Source organism: Nyctibius grandis, chromosome 1 (assembly GCF_013368605.1).
Source record: "Nyctibius grandis isolate bNycGra1 chromosome 1, bNycGra1.pri, whole genome shotgun sequence".
Taxonomy (NCBI): Eukaryota; Metazoa; Chordata; class Aves; order Nyctibiiformes; family Nyctibiidae; genus Nyctibius; species Nyctibius grandis.
Window position 1 is genome coordinate 45,947,126 of NC_090658.1, and position 16,080 is coordinate 45,963,205.

A 16,080-nucleotide genomic window follows, 5' to 3' on the forward strand; every position below is an offset into this window, starting at 1 on the left:
TTTAGATTTAGCAAGGTAATCTTGGGTCTCTCTTACTTTGCATTTGATATAGTTTGACTTTGAAACAGTGTTCTTAAACTACACAATAGAAATAAGTGTTTGAAATACGTTGTTTTTCCTCAAGCAGGTTAGTGTAAGCACCATGATAGATTTTTTTAAGTTACTGAAGTGTGGTGTTACTGGATGAGGTAGAAAAGAAACTTGTTCTGTCATAGGATTATTACCACTATAATGAGTTGTTGGGATTGACATTTTGTGTCAAGGTAATGAAGTGATGTAGCTAAAAAGTTAAAATGAAGGCTATTTTTTAATTTAAGCATTCTTTTTTTTCCTCTTCCTTTTTTTGGGGGTTGGCAGAGTGTCTCTTTGAAGAAGTAACTGTGAAAATGTAAAAATTGATAGACTGTGTACTGAAATTATGTTGTAGTTAACAAGTGTGTTTTATGAAATAAGATGATATTGTCTTGAACCTCCACATTCATATTCCTGTCGCCCTTATAGTTTTCTGTTACTAAGCTCACACAGGAAACTAAAATAGAATTCTCCATTGTGTTAGGTGTGAGTGGCTTACTATGAGGTGTGGTGTGCGTGGCTTCGAGAACTATATACTGAGGTAATTATTTAATTGTTGAAAGCTTCAGGTTTCCTGGTTTGACAAAAGTGAACTAAAGCACAGTTTGAAACCAGATACATTCATGTGCGCTTGCAGCCCAGAAGGCCAATCATATCCTGAGCTGCATCAAAAGCAGCGTGGCCAGCAGGTTGAGGGAGGTGATTCTGCCCCTTTACTGTGCTCTTGTGAGACCCCATCTGGAGTACTGCATCCAGCTCTGGGGCCCCCAACGTGGAGCTGTTGGAACGAGTCAAGAGGAGGGCCACAAAGATGATCAGAGGGCTGGAGCACCTCTCTTATGAAGACAGGCTGAGAGAGTTGGGGCTGTTTATCCTGTAGAAGAGGAGGCTCCGGGGAGACCTTATAGCAGCCTTCCAGTACCTGAAGGGGGCCTACAGGAAAGCAGGAGAGGGGCTTTTTACAAGGGCATGTAGTGACAGGATGAGGGGGAACAGTTTTAAACTGAAAGAGGGTAGATTTAGATTAGATCTTAGGAAGAAATTCTTGACTGTGAGGGTAGTGAGACACTGGAACAGCTTGCCCAGAGAAGCTGTGGCTGCCTGTCCTGGTTTGGCTCAAACCAGGCCAAATAGCCTTAGAGAACCCAAGGTCACTGCTTATGAGTAAAGAGCCGAAGGGGGTTGTACCTGCAGGGAGTAGTGGACGGGGCAGGTGACCCAGGATTGACCAGCAAGGTATTCCATCCCATACATGTCATTCTCACTTTCCTGTTTATCACTAACCCACTGCCTCCTGGAGGTGGGGCCCAGGAGGGAGGGGCCCTCCTGTCTCCCACTGATTGGTACCAGCTTTGCCAAATCTCCAGTTAAAAGCCTGCAGGTGTGATGGCAGTGAGCTTTTGCATTTTGCCCTCTGCCTGTGCTGGGGGGAGGTACTGCCTTTTCCCCTCTGCCTGTACTGGGGGGAGCAACTCTGCCTGAGGAGGATTTCCAAGCTCTTGATCTTGGTTTTGTACATATTTGTATATATTTGGTTATTTCTATTATTATTGTTATTATATTCTTTTTCATTATTCTAGTTTATTAAAACTGTTTTAACTTTCCAACCCATAAGTCTCTCTCCCTTTTCCCTTTCCCTTTCCCTTGGGGGGGGGGAGAGGGTTAACAGAGAGCATCTGCCACCTGGTTAATAGCTGGCCCAGCTTTAAACCGTGACACTGCCCCCTCCCTGGAAGTGTTTAAGGCCAGGCTGGATGGGGCTTTGAGCAACCTGGTCTAGTGGAAAGGTGTCCCTGCCTGTGGCAGGGGGGTTGGAACTAGATGATCTTTAAGGTCCTTTCCAACCCAAACCATTCTATGATTCTATGACAGAGGAACATGCCAGTTGCCAGTGGAACAGCTGCAAGTCTACAGAAAGTATAGGGCCTAGCGAAGTTCTACCTGTGGCTGTATTTCTGAAGCAAAAATAGAAAACTTAGTATGTTGGTGCTGCTGTGATGCGGGGTATACTTAATAACTTTTTGCAGAGATGTAGTTTGTTAGTTTCTAAGCTTTTAGAGTCATCATCCAGAAAATTTAAAACCTTCCTTTTAGTTCAAGAAGATTAAAACTTAAAAGTTTGTTTTAAAATGAGACTGAATAAAGGTACCTATTTTAGAAGGTTCTTGTAGGAACATAAACAAATATGCTGGATGGACGTAAGGTATTTTGTTCAGGGTCACATGAGGTATGGATCTTTGTGTAGAGCACTATCAGAAATAATGGTATCTTGGAGTATTGGGGCAAAATGAGAGTTCCATCTCTGTAAAACCTCCATAATATCTTGTCTCTCTTCTTTGTGAATATCCAACTGAAGCGGATGATGTAGTATTAATGCTTCATTCATCTGGTTGATTTAAAATTAGGTTGTTTTTTTAATCTATTACTTTAGTGCTGAGTGAAATATGAATAAATCTTAACTGAACTGAATTTCTTTTTATTTTTTCTGCCAGAAAAATCAGTTTCTTATAATAACCCCCTCAGTGCTGGTCATAAGATCAATGGATGGATGATGAGGGGCTGGTGACAGAAGTCATCCTTATTGGGACATGCGTTCTGCTGTGTGCCCCTCATCATCCACATGTTCCCTTTTCTGGAGCTTTCTCATACTCTTTCCTTCTCTTTGGTTCACCTACTAATGCAATAATCTCCCCTGTCTTTTATCCTTTCCCTAACATAATGAAATAATTGTCCAACAGCTTCTTTTCCTTTTGCTTCAGTTAAGCCACAAGGTTAGGTGCACATGATCCGTGTAGCTGCTATAGAGAAGAGAAGAGAACTGAGCTCAGTTAAGACATGCAAAGCTCCTGGTGCATACATTTATATCTGGTATGTATTTTAGTCATAAGTATTCATATGCTTCTAACCTGAGAGATCAAGCAATCCAATCTTGCTCAGGCCATGGGTAGAAGGAGGACTATTTTGGATGTTGTATAGACTTTTAGAAGTAGAGAGAAACACTGGTAAGGAAATAATAATTTTAGGTAGAATTAATTGGTAGTGCTTAGTTTAATTGTCTAGTCCTATTAAAATTTGTTTTCTCTAGCAGTTCTCTTTATAGTTAATGTACTTTCTTCCTCCTCTTTTTCCCTCCTTCTCCCAGCTCCATGCCTCGACCGATAGCATATAACTTAAGTTTTCTGACAGATTTTTTTTTTTATTGCTCTTACTTCTAAGTGTCAGCTTTGACTAGAATATACTTACTGTCGCCTTTCAACCCCGCATAACCATGCTGATTTGCATACAGACAGCAAGCCCCATTGATTCAGGTGTATTTTGATTCAGGTGTTACCACCTTGATGCTCTGTCCTTTTTACATGGTACATTTCCCTTAAGTATTCCGCCCAGCAACTCCCCAACTGTGTTGGGCATACTGCTCAGTGAAGATTTTACTAAAATAGTTTACTTGTGTTTTCTTCTCTAGTTAGCAGAAGTAGAGCTAAGCACAGTGTAAACAGATGTTTCTCTACGTATGTTTAAATTACAGAATACTGTAAAACGACCTTGTTTTATAGCCTGGAAGGAGGCCTTACTGGTATCCCATACCTCCTGTGAAGGTTATCTGTATGATGGATTGGGAGGGAGTGGTTGCTTTTGTTTGAGCACTTCTAATTCTTGTGCTCCCTTACAAAAAAATGCCCTTACAAAGGCAGGATAGAAGTGTCTGTATGTATCTATGGACGAATCTGTGCAGCATATCATTCACACTTAATTTATTCCATAATGTGCATGCTACCTTCTTTATTCAATTGTTATGAAATCTACTTATTAATTGAATCAGAAGACATCTGTTTTTGATACTGATTCATGTTTAAAAAAATCTTTCAGTTGACCACATATGTGGTCTGTCAAGTGGTATTCTTCCCTTCTTTGGAAGCAAACATTGCCAGAAAAGCACTGCCTACGTGTCCATTGCCCAGACTCAGGATTGACTTCTGTTGACTTGTCTACAATTATTAGATGTTGATGATATCTAGAACTGTTTTGTAGAATTGTTTTGTAGACTTGTTGCAATAAGGTTTAATTTACTTCCCTGTATTAAATAGAGAAGTGAGAACTTATTTCTTACTGTAATCTGAGTGATATTGCAACACACAGGAATACATAGTTATAAATGTAAGAAAACAAGCTGTATATTGGACAGACTGTACTCATTTTTTTAATTAATAAAATAACTTTTTTCTAAAAGCTAAAACCAAACACCCACCCTCCCCCCAAAAAAACATTGAAAACCCCCCACCCAACACAAAACCCACCACAAACACCACCATGAAATACAAACTCAAATTCAGTTCCTTCTCAGAGTGTTTTAGGGTAGGAAGATGTTTACTGTGTTGTACTGTATAGCTGCTCTGGGTAATTTTTTCCGTATCTGTATTTCAGTTCTACAGTTTTCCACAAAGTTGCTTTTCTCCAGTAGACTCAGAATTTTTATGTTAATGTGTACTCTTTCCCCAGTCACTTCACACTGTCACTGGGGTTCTATAGAGTTCAATGGAAATAATGCCTGTCTTGTTTAGCTTAAGCACAATATGCTACTATAGTGGTTTTACCCAACTGTTTTATGTGCAAAGCATTTGCATGGTGTATTGAATTCTATCTCATTCTAATGTAGAGTCACTCTGTGTCTAGGAACCATTAATTGTATATCAGTAAATTGCATTCAATTTTTGTGCGTTTGTTTAATAATGTGCATTTTTCTAACTTAGTTACAAATGTCATTGCTGATGCCTGCTTTAAAAATAAGGTTTATTAAAATGTATTAAAAATTAGAAGAGATTCAACAAATACTCATTCAAGTTATACCTTGTTTGAGCACCAAATATGAAAAGAGCTGTTGCATTAAGATGACCTGGGGACTTTTTTGCATCTTTTAATTGCTTTTGTCTAGCTAGAACGTCAGTTCTATTAACGCCTTAAGGCAGTATTAAACTACTGATGTATTTTTAAGAAGTTAACTAACTTATTCTAGTTTCTTAAGTAGTTGGGAGGTAATTAGATGGACTTGCTTTACCTCCAGATGAGTTGGCAGGTATGTCTGACAAAGTGCGTGGCCTCCTTACAGCAGCCATAATGTTAGCTGCTTGTACAGACTTGTGAGGAAATTATGTTCCTGGAGAAAACACAGCAGTGAAGAACTATTCCCTTCTAAAATTCTCCCTTGAGTGGTTCCTGCATACAACAAGGTCATCCCTTATGTGCAGTTGGTACTAGACCGAGTCCATTAAAATAGGAGAAACGCTTTCATCTGAAATTGGGGGAGGGGGGAGTCAAACTAGTGAAATGGGAAAGGGTCAGTGTTTTACCTGAGAAGTGTTACTGTAGATTTGCTTTTAATCTTCTGCAAAGACTAACAAATCAGTCTGCTACCTCTTGCTATCACTAATTCTGGCATTTGTTGGCAAGGAATAATATTTTAGGACTTCCACATTGATTATTAGAATGGAAGAACTGATTGACTCATGAGTTGATAGGCCCTTATTTCTTTCATGAAGAGCTTTATTAGTAAGCATAGAGAGAGCCCCACTTTCATTTAATCAAGTGGAAGAATTGTTTTGACTGGAACACTAAGTCTAGTCTTTATTGTTAAAAGGTATTTTTGAAGTGTCTTAGCAAGACAAAACTAATTCCAGTTAACACATTACTCCTTTTATGAAACGCGGGTTTCCAGGAAGATGTGGCAAAATAATATAGCATTCCCATTTCATCTTCAAGATGAGTTCTTGCATTCATAAAGTACTTTGATCAAGAACAGTTATTTCAGTTATTCTTTTGATACAAGTGTTATAATTTTTTTTCTTCTTACAGGTTCCATTTGTTCAAATTGTTTTCTGGCTTTTATATAGATCTTTGAGGTTTTAACGCAATAATCTGTGTTTAAACTCAACTATTAATTGAACACTTTCAAGTAACTTTAATCAGTTTTTGAAGTATTTTATTATTATTATTTTTTTAAAAGCAAAGGCTAAATATTTCTATGATATTTCCTCTAAAAATAACAGCTGAAAAGTGAAATAGATTTTTAAGAAAATAATTCTAGTTTAAAAAAATGGTTTGCCTTGGTTTTGACAAGAGGTAAATGGAAGGATAAGCACCTAAGTGTAATACATGGTATTCATGGTTGAGTGTAGGTACAGACTTTTCTTATTCAAAGAAACAACATTTAAATAATCATACAGCATAGTGGACATTTTTAAAAGTCCCATAGCTTCCTTACTCTCCTGGAAAGAAAGACAAAAGAAAGTAAGGTACCTGATGCTACTAGTGTTGTACAGAGTCTCATCTGAGTATCTGGGATACCACAAAGATGCATCTTGGTAGAACAGAAGGAACTGATGAATGATACTTTAGGAAGATATTAATAATAAGAAAAAAATATTGAGATAAAGGAAGCAGCAGTAGAGGATGTCACAGTAGTGACATCAGAGGACAAAGCATTTTGTGAGGAAATTAGTAGTAGAACTGCAGAATGAAGTAGAAACTGAAGTGAATATTTGTAGATAAGAAGGCTAATACAAAGATACATGCTTTTGAAGTCAGCTAAACTTAAATGCTATGTTAGAAAGCTAGACTTTTGTCAGGGTAGTAAACCTTGAAAAGGTCAAGGAAATGGATACTTAGAAAAGAGGAAGAAATGGGCTTGGAGGAAGACTGTGATGTGGGATGTTTCTTTTGATTTCAAGATGTTCTAGGAGGCTGAACTTGCTAGGACCAGACAGATCACTTCTTGATAACAGATAATTTTGAACAAGAGGTTGGATTAATTCTGAGTTTTCCAGGATGGTTTTAGGCATCAGTGAGCAGGAGCCAATTGATTTGGGTGGAAAACGGAAAGAAGATAGCATGGATATCTGGGAGCTTTTGGCTGGTGATTAGCAAAGCTGCTAACTTTTGCCATCTCTGTAATTGCCTGTAAATTAAATAAATGGTTGATGACAACCATTAACATCCTAACTTTGCCTCACATCTTGATTTACCTTATTGGCCTGTTTACATTCTGAATAGTTATGCCTGAGTAACTGTCATCTGTGAACACTCTTGTTCTAGAGCAAAGGGTGTCATGGTCCTAACACATATAGACTATCTGGCTTGTGCTCCTTGAAAGGAGGATGATATAAGTATGAATTGAGAAGGAAAATGTTGCATGAGTTGGATATGATTTGGTGAATACACGGTTCCTCCTATATGGAAATAGAGAAAAGGGGCAACGAAGAAGCAACAGCATCTTCAACATGTGAGATAAAAATGCGAGACTGAAAGATTACTGCATTAGAAGGAAAACACTGGAATAAATATGGATGGGAGCTACATCATCAGAGGCAAAGAATTCCTGGTATATGCAGTGAACATGGCATGCAGGTGTACACCATCACTTTTATGGAAAGTTAACATCCTTAGAATGGAAGGAAAACCGTGTATACGGTATTTGTTTTGTAAATATAAATTTGCATAATGAAATCTTCCTAGTGAAATGTGGACAACCTAGTTAATGATGTGATGAAAGGCAGCTATATGCTGAAACAGCAATTCATGCAACTTTGGCGCTGTTCTTTTTCCCTCAAGACTTGGCATTTTGGATAGAAAATGAGTGGATTCCTGAATAAGACTAACAAATAAGACTGAAACCGTGCAACCTTCTTTTAAGCGCAATAACATGGTTCCTTGACACGTAGTTTTAGTGGGTGTCCCCCACACTCCCATTCTCAGAGCAGTCTGCTACAATTTACTAATTTAAATTTGTTTCACTGCCAATGCAGGCCTCGTGTAATCAAGCCGTCTGAAGTGCAAGTAGCCTTTTAATTTTTCTAAATATCACAGAATGGTTAGGCTTTAGATGATTACTTAGAAAGTTTGCACCCTCTGTTTTGGCCCAGATTGCTGCTTAAGCTTTTTATTTTAACGTAGTTCTCTAGCTAAGGGTGGTGGAGGGGGGGAATCGTCCTGCTTCATGTAAAATCAAAACTGTTGATCAGAAATTTAGTCTGCATTTTCAGAAAGCTATTTATCCACTAGGAAGAAGAGATGTTATTCCTCGTAGATACCATAGTTTTAAAAATAGAGTCTATAAAATCTCCGCTTAGTTCAATTTAAGCCTATAAAACAGTGTTTAGAGTAGTTAAAGAACAAGATGAGAGGGAATTTGTGATTCTATTTAACTTTAAAGATGGTACTAAAATTTACATATACTTTTTTTTTTTTTGCAAAATCATTGTTAACATGGACTTACAGACTAATGAGAGCATGGATGCATTTGTATGCAAAAATATTTTTGATTACTTTATATACACACTGTAGCGTGAGTGTCCATATTGAGGAATGCAGCCTGGAACATATACAAAAATTTGTTCCCATACAGTTCGGCTGGAAGAAATTCAAACAACTGAACTATACGCTTGCATAGAAACATAAGTATTTATTAAAATTCTGGATATCTTTGGGGTTGGGTTTTCTGTTATTTTTTTTAAGTGAAAAATAATTTATCACAATTGATGAATAGTAAGTTCTTGGCTATTTTGATTTTATTGCCTTTTGCATTATGAAAGACTACTGATCATACTTTATTCAAGCCAGTAGAAATTCACATTAACTTACTGTATAAATATTTTAATGTATCTTTAATTGCCTTGGTCTTCCTTTTTTTTTTTATTCTCATGTACATTTGTTTGTTTGAAAGTGTAGAGAAGCTGGCTGAGCAGATTCTGTAGAAAATCCTTTAAAATCACGCACGTTATGAATTGCCCTAGAGAAGCATACTTTTCTTAAAGGTTCATACATAATATTGAAATGAATAGCTGAGACCTTTTGTAAGCAATTTATAATTTGTTGACAAATATGCAGTCAGTTTTAGGGAAAATATTTCTCCAGGTTATAAAGAAAATAGGATTTATTTGATAATGTTCTGAATTTTGGGGAAAAATAATCTGTGGATTTTACTGATAAAGTAGGTGAGTATGCTTTGGGAAGGAGAAGGAATGCCATTTACTTAGGTTATATGTCAAGTGTGTAGTTTCTCTCATAATCTAATATTAGCTTTCTAAGAGTCAGAAACTTAGCAAATGGGATTGTTCCTTTCTAAATTCAGGTTTTGAAATAAAAATGTAGTTTCTATAATGCAAATATGCTGCAAAAAAGGGGGAGGTATGCACTGACACCAAGTAAAAAGAGTTCCAGAAATGTGCAGTCTGTATGAATGATATACAGTTTGTTGGCTGACCAAAAACTTTGTGCTAAATCAAGGACTATAATGAAATTCAGAGGCAGATTTTTAACAATGCCTACACTGCCTTACTATGCCTGTGAGTGAACACTTTGGATCGGTTAATTATACCCTCCCATTTGAGCGTTTTCATTTACATAAGGAGCAGAACTTGGTAAATCAAATATAAAATTCAGTGTCTGAATTATTGGATGGGATGTTATGTAATCAGAATTTTAAAAGCAAAAGTTAAAACAAAATTGGCCCTATAAAAGCAAACCATTCCAGATGAACGTGAATTTATAATTAACATTCCCCATGCTTACCAACAGTGGGACACAGTTATATTTTTCATACTCCCTAACAGTGTTATTAGTGTGTTCAGAGAGCTATTTAAGGATAAATTACTGATTACTAAATTGCTGAGAATCTCAGTAAGTCATCTTAAAGCAAGCTGCCTTTTTCCAAAATGTTTGCCTTTTGGCCCTTTATCATAAAGCAGTAAAGTTAGGAAGATGATGGCACGCTTATGATAGCTGGTAGCTTTCATCTCATATGTCACCCCATACAAGACTTTTTTCAGAATCCAAAGAAAGAGATGAGAGTAGTATGGATGGGGAGGCAAAGCAGTAAGATTCCTGAATTATTAAAAACTCATTTTTAGGGGTGTAGCTTTCTAAAGGCTAGTTTACTCCATTGTCATCATGCTAAGAATGAAGAAAGGCTTGCAGACATTTTATTTAATGTCTCTCTAACGGAAAGGAATACAACATTGAATCTGCATTCCTTAAACCCAGTCACAATGATGACTTTGTCTGGAAAAATGCATATATACAACAAGCAGTCTTCTTTTCAATTTAGGAAAATGAAGTCTTGCTGATCTGGCTCAGAATTTTTGAAAGATGTGTTTCCACACTAGAATTTTGAAGACAGTTATTTTCTTCCTGTTTAAAATGAAAATATATAGCGTATTTTCAGGACAATTCCAGAAAGTCCTCTGACGTGTGCTTTAACTTAAAAAACTAAAGGCGAAATTGTAGAGCAATGATTAAGCTATCTTACTGGGTTTTTTTGATTGTTTTATTTTGGGTTTTTTTGGGGGTGGGGACAGAAGGAAGTGTTCCATAAAGTGTACATAAAACTTTAACCAAAATTATTTTCTGTTACGACCATTTTAAGTCTCTCTGATAAGTTTTTTAGCTGACAGCAGTTTGATTCTGGGTAAGATGATATCAAATGACCACTGAACAATTGGCAGTGACTTTATTGCTATCAAATTATGCTGAATTTGAGTGAACTGCTGAAAAATGAAGAACAATATTCTGCTAGGAACCCTCTCACTCTAGCTACTGTTCTTCTGTTTATGTCTAGAATTATGTGAAAGGGTTTTAGTCATTGAAAAAAACCTGTGACTCTATAAAGCTGTAGAACAACTGACCTATAGGTTGACTGTCTCAGAGAGGTACTTGTTTGCCCAAGCTGTATTGTTCAGTGCCAGGTGGTTCAGGCTCAATTACATGTGCTTGGAAATGTCGTGTGGACACAAGTTAGCCAGTTATTTTGGTAACTACCAAGATATTTAATGCATTTTGTTAATATCATGAAATCTGCTTTCCAAATTTATGTTGTAAAATTAAGAACAAAATTGATTCTATGTAGTAAGACTGTACAAATTAAGTGTATTATGGTCACCATAGATTTCAATGTATTTTCTTTCTATATGGAATTTTTGCTCTTTTGATTCAGAGGGAAAGGATAGAAAAAACTGAAATCTCTGTTCTCAAAAAATAACTTCTTTAGAAGATCTTGATGTGCAGTGACGTAGAATAATACTTTAGATCTCTAAAGTGATGCAAAAGTACATGAGAAGTTACTTGCTGACACCTGAAACTGCAGAACCCCAGTCAGTTTGAAAGAGTCAGAAAACTGGCCAGTAATATTATCAGTTTATGCTACCTCACACTTAATGCCAATTAATAAAGAACCAAGGTCAAACTAAAACAGTTTCCATAAAAACCAATGAAGATAAAGGCTAATGTTTCCTTCTTCTTCAAAACTTATTTAACCAACCACTTTGTTACTACTAAAAGTAATTCAGAAGTATGACCTCAGAGCCATTGTGCTGCCAAATGACATGGCATAAAACTTACTTTCTGTTTTACTTTCTTGAAAACATAAGAAACAGAAGCAAAGCTAGTATTTCTATTTTTTTCCATAAAATGTTCCTCTTCACTCTCTTCCTACTGAATAGTTTATATCTCTTCCACACTAGAATGTTTTGAGTTTTTGAACACTTCCTCCGTTGTCACAGGAAGTGTTCAATGTTTCTTGATTAATTAGTGGGAGAGCATGTCCTTTTAGGTTTTTTTTTTGATTGTTGTATGATCACAGAATCACAGAATGTTAGGGATTGGAAGGGACCTCGAAAGATCATCTAGTCCAATCCCCCTGCTGGAGCAGGATTGCCTAGACCATATCACACAGGAACGCGTCCAGGAGGGTTTTGAATGTCTCCAGAGAAGGAGACTCCACAACCTCTCTGGGCAGCCTGTTCCAGTGTTCAGTTACCCTCACCGTAAAGAAGTTTTTCCTCATATTTATGTGGAACCTCCTGTGTTCCAGCTTGCACCCATTGCCCCTTGTCCTGTCAAGGGATGTCACTGAGAAGAGCCTGGCTCCATCCTCATGACACTTGCCCTTTACATATTTATAAACATTAATGAGGTCACCCCTCAGTCTCCTCTTCTCCAAGCTAAAGAGACCCAGCTCCCTCAGCCTCTCCTCATAAGGCTGATGTTCCACTCCCTTAATCATCTTCGTGGCTCTGTGCTGGACTCTCTCTAGCAGTTCCCTGTCCTTCTTGAACTGAGGGGCCCAGAACTGGACACAATATTCCAGATGCGGCCTCACCAGGGCAGGGTAATGGGTGAGATTGTTCAGATTCTCCTTTGCTTTAACAATGAAGTGGACTTAAGTTCTTTTTTTCCCCCTAGAAATGAACTAACTTGAACTTTTAAAGCTGCATTTATCCACTTTGTGATTCCCTCTTTGCCCAGAGGTTGCAAAATGTTAGAAAAAGTGGAGTTAGCTGCAGCAGCTGAGTTTCTAAAGAGTGTGTAAGTGAGTGTCTGTAGTTGCATTTAGTAATTACAGACTACTTTCATCCATCCTGGAGGAACGTGGCTGGTCAGGATGGCACAAAACCAGGACTTTTATCAGGAGCCACACTGAAAAATTTTGGTAAACACTGTGTTTGTTATTGTAAATAACTCGCTTGGTAAGAGCTAGGTAATAGCAGTATGAAGCTGTAGAACAACTGGCCTGTAGGCTGGCTGTCTAAGAGGTGCTTCTTCGCCCAAGCTGTATTGTTCAGTGCCAGGTGGTCCAGGCTCACTTGGACGTGTTTGGAAATGTCAGGTGAACGCAACAGATCTAGCAGAAGAAAGGAGGGAAATCAACACATTGCTTTTGTGCATTTCATTTGGAAACTGAGGAATCACTGGATGATGCTGCATATATGCAGAGAAGCTGTATAGTGCATTTGCCTAGTCACAGGACAGGGTACGAGCTGGAGGATGACCCTCTGCTGTCACAGGACTACAGTTGTAAGGCCTGTCTATAGAACTTCTCTAGAACATCACCAACATAGTTTGGAATAATATTTTTTTCCCTAAAGATGCTGGAATAATTAACTTTTTGTGAGCCTTTCTAATAGATACAGAAATTGGAATCCTGTGGTAGACCAACTTGAGTGTCATCAGGTAGCTTTATTACAGGAAAACCCACAAAGAAGATGAACACGTCTTTGATACTTCTTATATTGGGGCAAAATATGAGGACAAATCTAAACAAAGTCTATATTTAGCAAGGTTTCTCAAGTCTAATTTTAATCCCGCGATTTCGCCTCGAATACCTACATACAATAGGGAATGGGATAAAATAGTATGTGTAATAAGATAGCGTAACTTTGTAGACACAGAACATTAATGTCATATGCAAATGTTCTGTGCTCTGCAAAGTTTTATACAGTTTATAGACCTTTGAAAGGTTATCTATAAAATATATTCTTGTACATATGCCTTAAATGCAAAAATCTGATTATTTTGAGCCAGCAAGGTCTGTTGCAAGTAAGTATATGGAGGCCTGTGGTATGCCATATCCATTTCTCATGAACGTAAGTAGAACAAGAGTTCAACCTTTTCTCAGTTAGCACTTACAATCCTTAACCGTTTATACCACTGAAACCACTCTGGAATGCCTGTTTCTTTCAGGCACTAGCAGTCTTATTGATGGTAATTTGTCAAAATTTGTCAAAACAGAAGATTTTTAGAATGGAACAGGGAGTTTATTTCTCAGACTCAAGCTGTTGGTTCCCCATGATTAAAGTCCTTGCACCCTCTTTTGTTACCTCTTTCACCAATGGACGTACTGGGTGCGTCTTTTGCTTTAAGCAGGCTCTTTCTACTTCCAAAAGTTAGATGCCCGTATGCCCATATGCAGAGAACGTATTTCAGGTGGAAGTAGCATTAGTATTGTTCTAGTGATGAGTGTTTTGCTGTTTGGAGGAATTTGGTGATCTCTGGAGATGATGTCCAGTGTATGGGTTTGTGGGGTCATACCATGGAATCCAAGTGCGTGCTTAGGACAATGCAAATAGTCTGACCTCTCCAAAGTGAACATGGCAGGCTTAATATCTGCTCCTGCCTGGAGCAGCATTTTACTATGAAACACAGTTATAATAGAAACATACAGAAGAACTTTCTTGTTCTGGCTAAAAATGGCTTTGTACATTTCAAAAGCTCTTTTGAATCCTGTGTCAGAATCTGAAACCTGCTTTGTGGAATAGGCAGCCTCAGCTCTCTAATAGATTTACTGTTTTATCTTTTTACTGAGTGGATGAAAAAGCTTTATTTTGGGCCTTACTGTAGTAGACCTATAAAAAGTGGAATTGCCTCTTAGGAATTTTTGTGGCATATTGACTCTGAAAAGTCAAAGCTTGCAATCTTCTTCTCTCCTCACTGGACAATTTTATCCTCTTCCATTACTTGACTCCTTATTCAGCTTCAGTGCAGCCTCTGAACCTCCTACCAAATTTCTACATGTGAATGTGAAATAACAGTCAAAATGTTAGCACGTTTCTCCTTTCTTATAAACCTTTCATGAAAAAACCATTTCTCCAGACACCCCAGGAGGCTCCAAATCCAATATTCTTAATTTTTTTCAGAATAGTCAAAAGCACTTGTATGCAGTACGTGAAAACAGCCTTACACACGTATTCCCAAAAAGGTTTGAGATACTTTCCCTAGAAAATACAGTGCTAACACTGTATGAAATTTAGATTTCGTCAGAAATTTATCGAAACATATTTTTCTGTTAGAAATCACCTTTTATTCGTGAAGTTTTAAATTTCTGTAGATTGACTTTGGTATGTATAGATAATGATGTTATCTAACTACTTCTAATTTTTCTACATCATAATTCTATCTGTAGCAATTATATATTGTGAGGGCAAAAATTCTTACACTGTTACTTTTTTCTTTTATGAAACCAGACGGGAAATTTATTAATATTATGTGGGTTTTTTTGTTTTGTTTTGTTTTTTCCTGGTTTTCTCTATGCTTGCTCTTGGGCAGAGTGCTTTTCTGTTCGAATTTCAATAACCATTTTGTGCAGTGAGCTAGAATTATAACCAAAAAAAAGATAATTTCCAGCGTGACTAATTCTGGGAGAAGGTAGAAAATGTTCTTTTCATTGTTTTAAAATAATGGAATACACTTCCATTATTTCTTCTAAATTGCTGAGTTGCTCTTTGTTTCTGCCAGTATTTTACAAGAACTATATTAAAAACTTTGGCATTCTTATTATTTGTTAATGTGTTTTAACAACTTGAAGGTAAAAGGTTTTGAAGTGAAGCTCCTGTAGTATGTTCATTTGTCAATATATAATATGAATATTGCCCTTTCTGTATAATCTTCTGCTGTTTGGTTTACAGATGCTGAATTTCTCTTCTGACTGTTATTGCAATGCGTACAATCGACTGTCAAAAGCTCATTTTCATGCAACAGGTTATCCAGCAACTACTGACTTTCCTTTTGGATTATGCAAATGGTTGCTTAGTGTCAGTACACAATTGTCCTTTTCCTTGTTTGAATGATGTGAATGTCGTGCACAAGTCCTGTCTTTATCTTTGTAAGCTTTGCCTCTGAAAGTGACGTGGTATACTTGTTGTTTACCAACTGGATTATCATAGTATTTAGCATCCTGTACAGTGGGGTCATCATATGAGGATGCTGTTGGGACAGGACAAAGAAATAATCCCTGCCTTGGGGATTATAAAATTTAAATTAGAATACATGCATTCAGGCGGGAAGGGGCAATTCAAAAATCAGTGGACGTCTGACAATTTCTGAGCCTGTGGGCAGTACTGTTTTCACTGAGGATTCAGAGGTTGTCCAGCTTGCTTGAGAAGACCACTGAAAACTACTTTTTTGTTGTTTTTCAATGGAACTTGCTTCAATGCAATATTTAGTATTGTAACTGAAAGTTATTCTGTAAGAGTAAAGATGATTCATTCATGCTCTGTCTAATCTGAACTCTCTTACTGAATAGGTTCTACTAGCTGAGGAAAAGTACATGTCATGCAAACAGCTTTTTACTCCTTACATTGTGAAGTATTATATGAAATTTACTTGTGTTTACCTGCTGACTGATATTTCTTTGACATATCTACATCATTATGTGTTAAGGACTCTTCATTCTCAAAGATGAAACTG